The 12,993-nt window shown below is 48.5% G+C and overlaps 1 protein-coding gene and 1 non-coding gene across 19 annotated transcripts in view; one reads left to right on the top strand and one right to left on the bottom strand.

The window, feature by feature from the left end:
- The window catches only part of MEGF11 (multiple EGF like domains 11), a 384,547-nt gene that overhangs the window by 331,009 nt on the left and 40,545 nt on the right, over positions 1–12,993 (top strand). The gene's annotated exons all lie outside the window — the stretch shown is intronic.
- Positions 2,267–2,372, bottom strand: LOC139035763 (U6 spliceosomal RNA). Its single transcript, XR_011488479.1, has one exon. It is a non-coding gene; the product is annotated as a U6 spliceosomal RNA (small nuclear RNA).

Below are 12,993 nucleotides of genomic sequence, written 5' to 3'. Positions count from 1 at the left end.
TTTAGATTCCACATATAAGTAATATCATATGGTATTTGTCTTTCTCTTTCTGACCTGTTTCACTTAGTATGATGCTCTCTAGGCTCATCCATGTTGCTACAAATGATGTTATTTCATTCTTTTTAATAGCTGGGTAATATTCCATTATATGTTTACACAACCACATCTTATCCATTCATCTGTAGATGGACATTTATGTTATTTCCATGTCTTGGCTATTGTAAATAGTGCTGCTATGAACATAGGGGTGCATATAACTTTTGAATTGTAGTTTTGTCTGGGTATATGCCCAGGAGTAGAAATGTTGGCTCATGTGGCAACTCTATTTTTAGTTTTTTGTGAAACCTCCATGCTATTTTCCATGGCGGCTGCACCAACTTACGTTTCCACCAACAGTGTAAAATGGTTCCCTTTCTCCATACTCTCTCCAGTATTTATTATTTGTAGACTTTTTAATGATGGCTATTCTGACCAGTGTGAAGCAGTACCTCATTGTAGTTTTGATTTGCATTTCTGTAATAATTAGCAACGATGAACATCTTTTTGTGTGCCCATTGGCCATTTGTATGTCTTCTTTGGAAAAATGTCTATTAGCTCTTCTGCCTATTTTTTGATCAGGTTGGGTTTTGTTATTATTGAATTGTATGAATTGTTTGTATTTTGGAAATTAAACCCTTATTGGTCACATCATTTGCAAACATTTTCCCCCAGTTCATGACTTGTCTTTTCATTTTGTTTATGTTTTCCATTGCTGTGCAAAAACTTATAAATTTGTTTAGGTCCCATTTGTTTGTTTTTGCTTTTATTTATATTGTCTTGAGAGACTGATCTAAGAAAACATTGGTATGATTTATGTCAGAGAATGCTTTGCCTATGCTTTTAGGAGCTTTATGGTGCTTTTTCTTATTTAAGTCTTTAAGCCTTTTAGAGTTTACTTTTGTGTATGGTGTAAAGGCATGTTCTAACTTCATTGATTCACATGTGGTGGTTCAACTTTTCCAACTGCACTTGAAGAGACTGTCTCTCCCTTATTGTATATTCTTGCCTCCTTTATCAAAAATTAATTTTCCATAGGTGTGTGCTTTTATTTCTGGGCTCTCTATTCTGTTCCATTGTTCTATATGTCTGTTTTTGTGCCAAGACCACACTGTTTTGATTATTATAGCTTGGTAGTATTGTCTGAAGTCCAGGAGAGTTATGCCTCTTGCTTTGTTCTTTTTCCTCAGGATTGCTTTGACAATTCTGCATCTATTATGGTTCCGTATAAATTTTATGACTATGTTTTCTAGTTCTGTTAAAAAAAAAAAAAAAAAAGTCACAAAAATTTGATGGGGAGCACATCAAATCTGCAGATTGCTTTGGGTAGTGTGGCCATTTAAACAATATTAATTCTTCCAGTCCAAGAGCGTGGGCTATCTTTCCCTTTCTTTGAGTCATCTTCAGTTTCTTTTATTAATGTTTTGTAGTTCTCAGCATACAAGTCTTTCACCTTGCTGAGGTTTATTTCTTTTCTTAGTTATCAAAGGTTATAATTGTATAATATGGAGAAGTATATATATATATTTTTTTATTAGTTGGAGGCTAATTACTTTACAATATTGTAGTGGTTTTTGTCATACATTGACATGAGTCAGCCATGGATATACATGTATTCCCCATCCCGATCCCCCCTCCCACCTCCCTCTCCACCCGATAGGACAAAATACAATTATTAGAAGACAATTGCTCCACAAAATTGTGTTGGCCTCTGGCACCCATCAACACGCATCAGGCACAGATGTACATATGTCCCCTCCCTCCTGAATCCCCCTCCCATCTGCCTATCTATCCCACCCCTCTAGGTTGTCACAGAACACTGGGTCGAGCTCCCTGTTTTACACAGAATTCTCACTTGCCGTCTGTTTTACATATGGTAATGTATATGTTTCCATGCTGTTCGCTCAAGTTGTCCCACTCTCTCCTTCCCCCACTGTGTCCCCAAGTCTGTTGTCTATGTCAGTATCTCCATTGCTGCCCAGCAATTAACGCATGCATATGGAATCTAGAAAGATGGTACTGATGAATCTATTTGCAGGTTTATTTCTATGTATTTTTGATGCAGTTTTAAGAGGGATTATTTGTTTACATTCCCTTTCTGATAGTTTGTTTTGAGTGTAAAGAAATGCAATTGATTTCTATATGTTAATCTTGTATCCTGCTACCTTGCTGTGTTCATTTATTGGTTCTAGTAGTTTTTGTGTGTTGTCTTTAGGGTTTTCCATTTACAGAAAAATACAACCACTTCACGAATTTGGTGTCATCTTTGTGTGGGGGCTATGCTAATCCTTTGTGTATCATTCCAATTCCAATTTATGTGTTGCTGAAGCCAGCGCCTGCCTTTGTCTTTAGGGTAAAGTTTGGAGCCTTCCCAGCTGGGACAGTCTAACCTTCAGGCTCCCGTCCCACCGCTACCCTTCAGGTTTGGTGCTCCAGGAAATCCAAATGGATTGCCTTACCTTAGAGACCCACCCACCTCCCATGTACAGTGTCTCCTCTATACCTTTTTTCAATCTGTCCTTTCTCTGGAATGCCCTTGCTCTCTATCCTCCTGGCTGAATTCTGCTGTGTTCAGCTCGGCTGCCATCCCCTCATAAAGCCTCTTTGCTTTCTTCCTGTGGGACACCACCTTCCCAGAGGACACCAGCATACCCACTCTAGGGCGCACTGTGGATGAGACTGTCCTCTCTACCAGACAGCTGCTGGGGCAGGTCTGTCTGATTCATTCCTTTCCCCCATCCTGCCAGTCTCCTAACCCCAATTCACTCCCAGGCCCGCACAGAGAATGGTCAGTAAATCTCTTTGGATAAGATCCCAGGTCCTTTAGAAGCATCCCATGAGTCATGAATGTGCCACACTCTGCCTGGACCCTAGTAAACTCCCCCACCAGCCCCTGCAGAACCCTCTGTCCCACTGTCAGTATAGCTGGCCTGTGGTTCTAGAGGCCCCGGCCCCGGGCCCAATCCTCCCAGCCGCCCCCTCCGAGGAGCTGGGTTCTGCAGTACAGATGCGCACATACCCCGTGTATTCAAGCCTACAATGTGAACCCAGCATGTCCATGCTGTGCACACCATTCTCTAAGCCCCTGTGATCAAATCCCCCCGAGGCTCTATGACCGGGATCAGCCCAAGTGTCCTGCATCCGGTGCTAAGCTTACCTCACAACTGTCATGCTGCTGACACAGGACACACCCCACCAGAGTCACACACTGCATAGACCATGCAATTGTGGGGAGGGGAGCCTATAAGCTGCCATTCAAACCAAGGCACTGGGACGATAAGCCAAAAATCCCATCCCTAACCTGCTCTTCCACACAGGCAATGCATCTGTACAACTGATATGCATAGGGCCCACGAGTATTATTTACATCACACATATCAGGAGTGTTTACCACTGTTTGCACACACATATCACTACCCTTATGGCAGACAGCAAAGAGGAATTAAAGAGCCTTTTGATGAAGGTGAAAGAAGAGAGTGGGAAAAGTTGGCTTAAGACTCAACATTCAAGAAATGAAGATCATGGCATCCAGTCCCATCACCTCATGGCAAATAGATGGGGAAACAATGGAAACGGTGACAGACTTTATTTTGGGGGGCTATAAAATCACTGTGGATGGTGACTACAGCCTTGAAATGAAAGGATGCTTGCTCCTTGGAAGAAAAGGAATGACAAACCTAGATAGCATATTTAAAAGCAGAGACATCACTTTGCCTACAAAGGTTCATATAGTCGAAGTAGTTTTTTCCAGTAGTCATGTATGGATGTGAGAGATGGACAATAAAAAAAGGCTGCACACTGAAGAGTTAATGCCCTCAAACTGTGGTATAGGAAAGACTCTTAAGAGTCCCTTGGACAGCAAGGAGATCAAACCAGTCAATCCTAAAGGAAATCAACCCTGAATATTTATTGGAAGGACTGATGATAAAGCTGAAGCTCCAGTACTTTGGCCACTTGATGCAAAGAGCTGACTCATTGGAAAAGACCCTGATGCTGGGAAAGATTGAAGGCAGGAGGAGAAGGGGACGACAGAGGATGAGATGGCTGGTTGGCATCGCTGACTCGATGGACGTGAGTCTAAGCAAACTCCAGGAGATGGTGAAGGACAGGGAAGCCCAGCGTGCTGCGGTCCACGGGGTCACACAGAGCCGGGCACGACTGAGGGATGGAGCAACAAGGCGCACATGCACACAGGCTCACCAGAAGCAGCTGCAGAACATCTGGATGTAACGGGGAGGCTCCCACCACACCCCTCCCGTGTTACAGGCTCATCTTGTGCCTCTGCCCCTCCACATTGCGCTCACACACTCTAAATGCTCGTGAAGACCCCTGTCCCCACCAGCATGGGATTTCCCAGCAGTTTAGAGGCAATGTTTTTTGCAGTGCTCTTGGTTGAAGAATCCCAGGGACGGGGGAGCCTGGTGGGCTGCCGTCTATGGGATCACACAGAGTCGGACACGACTGAAGCGACTTAGCAGCAGCAGCAAGGAAATCATGAAACCTAATGCAGAGCAGTTGGGGCCATATGCTGTCAGTGTTTGTCCAGGAAGTCCCGAAAATTCTGGCCAGCTTTGCAGGGACTTTTCCTGCCTCTGTCCACAGAAGGAGTTGGACCCAGAAGGCCAGTAAGAGATGACTTGATCATCTGTGGCCAAAATCACCCCCATTCCCAGGCCCTCAGGAAGTTCCAGAGTGCTTGACAGGGCTCAGTCCTGGGAGAACAGGAGCAGGAAAGAGAGGCTGTCGTAGGAAGCTCCTTTCTCTTAACTAAGAGCTGAGGCCTGTGTGTGATGTTGCGAGCATCCCCAGGCATCAGCAGCAGCAGCAGCGGCAGCATCCCTGTAACCAGCTTTCTCTCTTTCAGAAAATGTATGCTATTTGATGGATCTTGGCATAGTCACCAGTCTGACTCTCACTCCCACTACCTGTTATTCCACCTTAGCTTGGCTCCATCAAGCCTTGAAGGCTTCTGTTTTTTTTTTTTTAATATTTATTTATTTGGCTGCATGGGTCTTAGTTGCGGCATGTGACAATTAGTTGCAGAGTGTGGGATCTAGTTCCCTGACCAGGGATTGATCCCCAGAGCCCCTGCTTTGGGATCATGGACCACCAGGCAGGTCCATGCCTTGAAGGCTTTTGGACTTCAGGAGCCTCCTAACATACGATACAAATTCCCCCTAAGAGCTCCCACCGTAAGTCCCTCACAGCCATTCTTGCCTCCACTGTCAGCATACATTTAACAACAAATCTGTAGAAAAGCACCTAGGACAGGGCCTGGCATATGGTAGGTGCTCGGGACATTGGGGTCCCTGTCACATTGCCACCCCATTTGCAGGCAAGGTGGCCAGGTCTAGAGGAAAGAGACTGGGCTGTGGAGTCAGTTGGCCCCTTTTCCCCAGCATGACTAAGAGCAAGTGACCTCTCTAGCCTCAATTTGCCCTCTCTCTAGGATGGTTCTCTCTCTAGGAAGGTCATTCCTTCCCTGCGAGTCTGTTAGTGCCTAGCACAGGCTGGCACCAAGGGGTTGGTTAAAAATCTGAGTCTCCTTCCTCCTGTCTCCAGCACTGGGGATCGGTCAGTCTGTCCTAAGCCAGTGGCTCATCCTGTCTATAGGCGTGAAGGGGCGTGGACAGGGGTAAGGACCAGAGTCCCTGCTCCCTCTTCTTCAGGTCCTTCCCACTATGCATATACCTTTGTGCAAGAACTTTCCCAGGAATTTTAGATTTGAGAATCTCCTGATAAGATACAAATACCTCTCAAGAGTGTTTGATAAGCTCTTATCAGCCTGTGATGCCTTCTTGGAGCTCACGAGAGGGAATAGTTGGAGAAGAGGAAAGGGCTATAGATAGGACAAAGGCATCAACAGAGAGAAGAGAAACTTGGTTTTGCCAGTTGAGTCTCCAGGAGGATCCCAGATCCTGCAGCCAGCAAGTGAACATAGCCTGAACTTGACTCTAAATATCCTCTTTTGGCCACACTCACTGTGTCTCAAGTCTTCCTGAAGTGTCTTTGTATCTGTTTGGGAACACAAGGTGTCTGTGCTCCTCTAGGGAGACCTGAGGGGTCAGTTATGTAGCATATTTATGCAAATTAGAAAATGAAACACCCTTTTATCAAGACAATCTATTGGCATCTGCCAAAAAACTGATGTAATAAATATACAAGCTATAGTGGCTGCCATTTGAGTGGCTCCTGAGGGTTGTGCAGTGCACAGCCTGAACAACTGTACAGAGCAGCCTCAGATCACTGATAGCCTACTCATGTTGGACAGATATAGGGTTTCCAGGCCTAATCTTCAGCCTCTCTCCAACTATCCCCCGGGGGGCCAGATAGAATAACTCAGATAGGCCCTCTGCGTTATCTGCTTGGCATAGGGAAACAGGAATGGGAATGGGTGTAACAAGAGGCCTCCATCCCTCTCCCCCTCTCATTTCTCTGGCCCTCTGCTCCTCATGCCTTATGCAGAGTCTCTCTTCCCCAGCGTACATTGGCTGTCAGTTGCTGCTTTATCAGTTACACACTAATTAGGTCCAATGAGGTTTGCTCTGCATTGGAAGGGCCTCTGTGGCTGGTGTTCAGTCCAAGCTGTTCTCTCTTTGCCTTATGGACCTCGTGTCACTCTTTCTCCCTGGAAAATCACAAGTCTCCCCACCTGGGAGTCCCACTGCCTGAGCCCTTCAAGCTAGGAGTGGGGATGACCGAGAAGGGTGAGGAGAGGGGGGTGCAGCATCCCAGGGCTGGCACTCTGCTTGGCAAACAGCAGATGCTTGCCTGGCAAGAGGCTCTGTAAACCAGGGGTCCCCAAACCCCAGGGCCAAGGATGGGTACCATTCTGAGGCCTGTTAGGAACCGGGCTGCACAGCTGGAGGTGAGCAGCGGCTGAGCCAGTAAAGCTTTAGCTGCTGCTCCCCATCACTGGCATTACTGCCTGAACCATCCCCCCACCCCATCCTGCCATCCGTAGAAAAATTGTCTTCCACAAAACAGGTCCCTGGTGCCAAAATTTGAAGTGCATTCCACATGTGTGCTTCTGGTATTGGTGTGACTTTGGACACCAAATCAGCCTAGTGGGTGACCCTGAAGCTCTAGTAAGAGTGGGGAGACAGGGAAACAGGAGAAACCAGAGGATTGGGGAGGCCACTGTAGAACATCTGGAAGTAGGGAGGGACCTAGCCTGCAGCTTCTCCTGCCACAGCCTCATCATATGCCTCACCCTGCTCCCCCACTAAAGGGTAAACTCCATGAGAGTAGTGCATGCCAAGTCACTTCAGTCGCGTCTGACTCTGTACGACCCTATGGACTGTAGCCCACCAAGCTCCTCTGTCCGAAGGATTCTCCAGGCAAGAATACTGGAGGGGGCTGCCATGCCCTCCTCCAGGGGATCTTCCTGACCCAGGGATCGAACCCACATCTCTAACATCTCCTGCACTAGCAGGTGTGTTCTTTACCACCAGTGCCACCTGGGAAGCCCCATGAGAGTAAGGACATGCTCTGTTTTGCTCACCTAGTATCCTCTGGCCTAGCTCGGTGTCAGACATGCTCTAGCGCTTCCAGAACATTTCCTGAATGAGTGAATTAATTTGATCCATATGCAATGAGCACTGACTATGATCAAGGTACCATGCCAGGACCGAGGCCACAGGGCTTAGGAAAACAGACCGAGTCTTCACACTCATGGGACTTACAGTGAGGATGAGAATTCTAGTAGAATGAGAGCTGATTTTAATTCATCACAATTGTGATAAGTGCCACCAAGGAGCAGGTAACAGACACCTGCTCTTGAAGTGGGAAGACAAGGGAAAGTTAGAGAATATGGGAGCTGAGAGTCCCCTTGGGCTGTGTGCTTAGTCACTCAGTCGTGTCCTCCTCTTTGTGACCCCATGGACTGTAGCCCCCCAGGTTTCTCTGTCCATGAGATTCTCCAGGCAAGAATCCTGGAGTTGGTAGCCATAGCCTCCTTCGAAGTCCCCCCTCTTAGGTCGCATTGAATTTAGTGTGATGGCTAATGGTTCATGGCCTGTCACCACATCTGATCTATGGTAGATGCTCGACAAGTGTTTGAGAGGACTTCCCTGCAAGTCCAGTGGTTAGGACTCTAGGCTTCCACTGCAGGGGGCATGGGTTCAATCCCTGGTCAGGGAACTAGATCCAGCATGCCACATGGCATGGCCAAAAAGGTAGTTGAGCACTGAATGGGTAAACGGATGAGGCTGGGTCACCGTGAGCCGGTGTCTTTGCCTCACTGAAACCCACATACTCTGACCCCAGGTCCAGGGCCCTTTCTTGCCTAAACTATCCCTACTCCTCTAGCAAGAAGACCTGGGGGCCAAGCTGACTTCCCTGGCTTCCTCTCCTGAGTCCTCTCTATTGAGCTCCATGGGCCTGCAGAGCATGCCCACCCCTTTGGCCTGGACCTAGGGAACCCAGTTCACCCCATTCACACTGCCTCCTACCAACAGAACATTTTGAAGGGGACCCTGAGGTGAACTTGCACAACTGCCTACCCCTTTTGTGTGAGGGAGGGTCAACCACTTTCCCTCCTTCTCCTCCTTTCACTCCAAGAAGTACTCGTTAACCTCCTGCCCACTGCAAGGAAAATGGATGATCAACACAAGAAGCCCAGCTGTTGATGAATTTTCCCAAATAGGGCTGAACTACAAAGCAGTGTATTGCAGGAGCGAAAATTCCATAAACAGTATTTGAAACAAATGTAATAGAACACATAACTCATTACCCACCGGGGTCCCAGCCCCTGCTGCCACGTTGCACAAGGAGGCAGGTGGAAGGCAGGGAGGAGATCTGCAACTCTGCAGTGGGACCAGCTTGGGGGCTTCCATTCAGCCAGCCGCTCTTTCAAATCAAGCTCAAGGTGTTAATAGCCTAGGCTGCATCTATAACTAACAGGACTCTGGATTGGAGGAAGAATTCTCACCCATCCTCCATTTGCGGAGTGCAGACACCTAGCAGGACAGGAAGGCTTCCCCCTACAGGAGCTGGAACCCGGGGAGCCTGCCTCTCTGGTGGGTGGAGGGCTGCCCTTTCCTGGGCGGAGGGAGGGGGTGCTGGGAGTGGGCTCTGCAAGTGTAATGGGGATAGGTAACAACACAAGAAACACCCAGATACCAACTTCCAGGTGTTGAGAAAGAGCAAATGTCTCAGCTTGGCAGGTGGCCTTTCCTCAAGGTCAGGGCCATGTCCCCTGGTTGCTCTGTGCCTAGGTGGTGAGCGTGCTGTCAATAGTAGTGAGCAAGGGCAGCACAGGCTACCCCCGCGTTTCACCACATCTGGGCTCTTTGCATACTGTGCTGAAATGAGAGCCAGGAGATTCGAGTTCCAAAGCCATCCCTCCCAGCGTTGGCCGTGTGACCTTGGGCAAGTCGCTTTCCCTCCCTTGGCCTCAGTTTCCTCACATGGAAAACAAGGCAGCCAAACCAAGCGATTTGCAACATCTTTTCCAGTTCTGGCACAAGGAGCTAGCACCCCACTGAGAATCCAGGTGTGAATACAATGAGATCCTGGCTCCCTGAGCTTACAGCCCAGGGCAGAGGCAGGATAAGTGACCAACCCCAGGCCTTGCATTAGGAGCATTGGTGGCCTCTCAGTTGGTGTGATTCTTAGATTCCAGGAGGGCTCCCTACTCTGGGCCTGCACTCCCATCATTCCTCACTTCTTCGGGTTAAGACCCCCTACTGCAGGCAACAAGATGCTCTGAGAGGCAGAGCTACAGGGTCCTTAGAGATGATCCAGACGCTGGTTCCCAACTAGACACATACAGAAGCTGCAGCAGGTTGCCAGGAGCGATTCTGAACATTTTACAAAGCCTACAGGCAATTTTCCATTACCTAGGATGAAGCTCACTAAAACACCAAGGCTTTTCTTCTGCTGTTAATTAGAATTAAATTAACTCTATGTGATCTTCCAGGTTAGTGTGCGCTAATCAGAAGCCCTGATTGGTTGTAGGTGACATCATAGGAATTTCTAGGTCATGGTTGGTGGACAAGATGCTGCCACCAGCATCAGACGGCATGTGGTCACTGGCCAAATTGCACCTGCTCAGTACGTGACTGGCCTTGGACACCAGCGCGTGGTGACAGCAGTGTCTCTCAAACAGAGAGCTTTGCAGACAGGGGACACTAACAAGGCTTCTTGATGGTGAAACGTTGGGGAGACTGATTGATTTCAACAGCTGCCTATAATTGATAAAGAAACCAAGACCTGTATGTTACCTAGTGCGAACATGAGTCAATCGGAACAGAAGATTGTTTTCCAGCAGTAAAAGTGCTTAGTCGCTCAGTTGTGTCCAACTCTTTGTGACCCCATGGGCTGTAGCCTGCCAGGCTCCTCTGTTAATGGGATTCTCCAGGCAAGAATACTGGAGTGGGTAGCCATTCCTTTCTCCAGGGGATCTTCCTGACCAAGCGATCGAACCTGGGTCTCCTGCAATGCAGGTGGATTCTTTACCATCTGAACCACCAGGGAAGCCCCTCCAGCAGTAAGGTACAGAGGAATTCTGGATGGAGATTTTGGGGAATGACTTGAAAAGACCTTAGGGTACTCCTGGCTAAGGGAGTGAGCAAAGGTGCTAGGCTATGTGAGATGCCAAATGCAAACCCTTCCTACTTTCTTGGGTTCTTGTCCTGTCCTTTTTTCCAGAAGGTGAAAAGATCAACAGGTGTGGACTCAAGGCTGGTCTGGGGCCAGGCCCTGGGCTAGGGAAGATATGGTAGATAAATCCCAGCTCTGCCTCATGGGCCTACTCTGACTTTCAGTCTCTTTCTCATGAAGGCGATGAATCTGATCATCTCTAAGATCATACTCAGCTTGGAGGGTCTTGTCTTCCTGAGTGGATGCACTCGAGGCCAGCAGGGTAATTTTCTGGCTGTATGTCTGACCCTCAGCCTGGCCGGGGAGGGTTTGGGCAGGAGGTGGCAGGGTGGGACATGAAACCACAGACCAGGATCTGGCCCGGCTTTCTGTTTGCATAAGAGCCCCCAGAGAGGCCCAGAGTTGGTGTGGCAGCACCGGACTCATCCTTAGACCAGGCAACACTCTGCTTCCTGTGTGTGATAGGAGCCACAGAACCCCGGCCCACCAGGGCCCCTCACTCATTTGTCCAACAGTATTTATAGAATACTTCTACTCCATGCCAGGGACTGAGTTAGAAATCCTGGGGCAGCCAAGACAGATAAGACCCCTCTTATCACAGAGCTTCTAATCTGACTGGGGGAGACAGCGAATAAGTGGACAAATAAATGCATCTAGATGCAAACATGAGTATGCCTGTGTGAACACTGCCTGGGAGCTGCCCAAGGGCAGAGATCAGGTCACAGGCTCCTGTGTGTCCCTGGAGCCCACTCCCAGGGCTGGCTCAGAATTGGCCCCCACTCAGCAAACATTTGTTGAATTGCTTGGCAGGAGAAAGAAAGCATATGGAGAGTGCCCAGTCCTTCTGGTTTTGTCCACGGTAGAAGCCAGCAGGCACACACAGACATCTCATTTCAATTAAACAACAGTTATCGGGGGTCCATTATACACCAGAAGGACCCCAAGCTCTGAGAATCTAGAGGTGAGTACAGTGAGGTCCTGCTCCCTGCGCTCACAACCCAGGGCAGACGCAGGCGTTAAGAGGTAACCAGGAGCCACCCCAGTGTGCTAGGATGGTGGTGGCTGTGTGTGCACCCAGTTCCTACCAGGGCAGCCCAGTGGGCTGGGGAGGGAACACACCAGAGGGAAGGATGAGGAAGGAGTCACAGTTTTATACCCAAATCCACACAGATGGATAAACAGACACCCTCAGAGACAAACGCACACAGAAACTCATAGGTGTGTACTCTGACTGCCTAAGCATGCATGCATACTAAGTCGCCTCAGTCGTGTCCGGCTCTGTGCAACCCCATGGACTGTAGCCTGTCAGGATCCCTCTGTCCATGGGACTTTCCAGGCAAGAATCCTGGAGTGGGCTGCAATTTACTTCTCCAGGGGATTTCCCAACTCAGGGATTGAACGTGCATCTCTTACATCTAACCTGCATTGGCAGGCGGGTTCTTTACCACTAGCACCCCCTGGGAAACCTGGGAGATGCCTAAGCATGTGTACACATAAATAATGACCCCTGTAGGCTCAGGTGCCACACAGGCCATCATGATCAAGGCCTGTTAGTGGTGCCCAAAACTAGGGAGATGAATGTGTAAGAGAATGGCCTATTGCGGGGGGCGAAGGGGGTGGCGGTGAGCACCCTGAGAATCGCCAGACCTTGGCCAGGGGATACCTTGAGGTAGGTGAAGCTATTAGCCTAAACCTGAGAAGTCAGGTTGATTATTGGCTTGCCGTGCATGTCCATCACCAGTCAATCAATTATATGCCCGGCCTGACCCCGCAGATCAGAGGACAGAAAGTAGGGAATGTGATAAAGTCTCCCTGTTGGTATTTGTGATTACTGAGGAGTTGGAACCTGGCTGGGTCAGGGCCGCGAGGTGTAGGAGGGGGCACTGTACCAGGTTCACATTCCTTCAGGGCAGAACTGTGTCCTTTATAAACTTCCCGCTTCCCCATTTGGGTTGTTTTGCCATTCAGAGCTAACAAACAGGAAGTTTTTGGCACTGTTTGGGGCACATGGTAGCCCCTCAGTGAGTGGTCATTTCATCCCCGAAAACCATGGCAGAAGTTCAGGCCTGTTCAGCTGAGGTAAGGGGAACCAGGAAGACAGCCTGGAGGAGGTGGCAGAAAGATAAAACTGGGGATATAAGGTCACATGTCCACTGAACCCTGAAGTTGAACATTCAGGGTTGATTCCCTTTAGGATGACCTGGTTTGATCTCCTCGAAGTCCAGGGGACTCTCAAAGAGTCTTCTCCAGCACTACAGTTCAAAAGCATCAGTACTTTGGTGTTCAGCCTTCTTTATGTTCCAACTCTCACATCTGTACATGTGAAGACTACTGGAAAAACTATAGCTTCAT

The sequence above is a fragment of the Odocoileus virginianus genome, chromosome 6 (genome assembly GCF_023699985.2).
Source record: "Odocoileus virginianus isolate 20LAN1187 ecotype Illinois chromosome 6, Ovbor_1.2, whole genome shotgun sequence".
NCBI lineage: Eukaryota > Metazoa > Chordata > Mammalia > Artiodactyla > Cervidae > Odocoileus > Odocoileus virginianus.
This window is presented reverse-complemented; position numbering and strand designations above follow the sequence as displayed.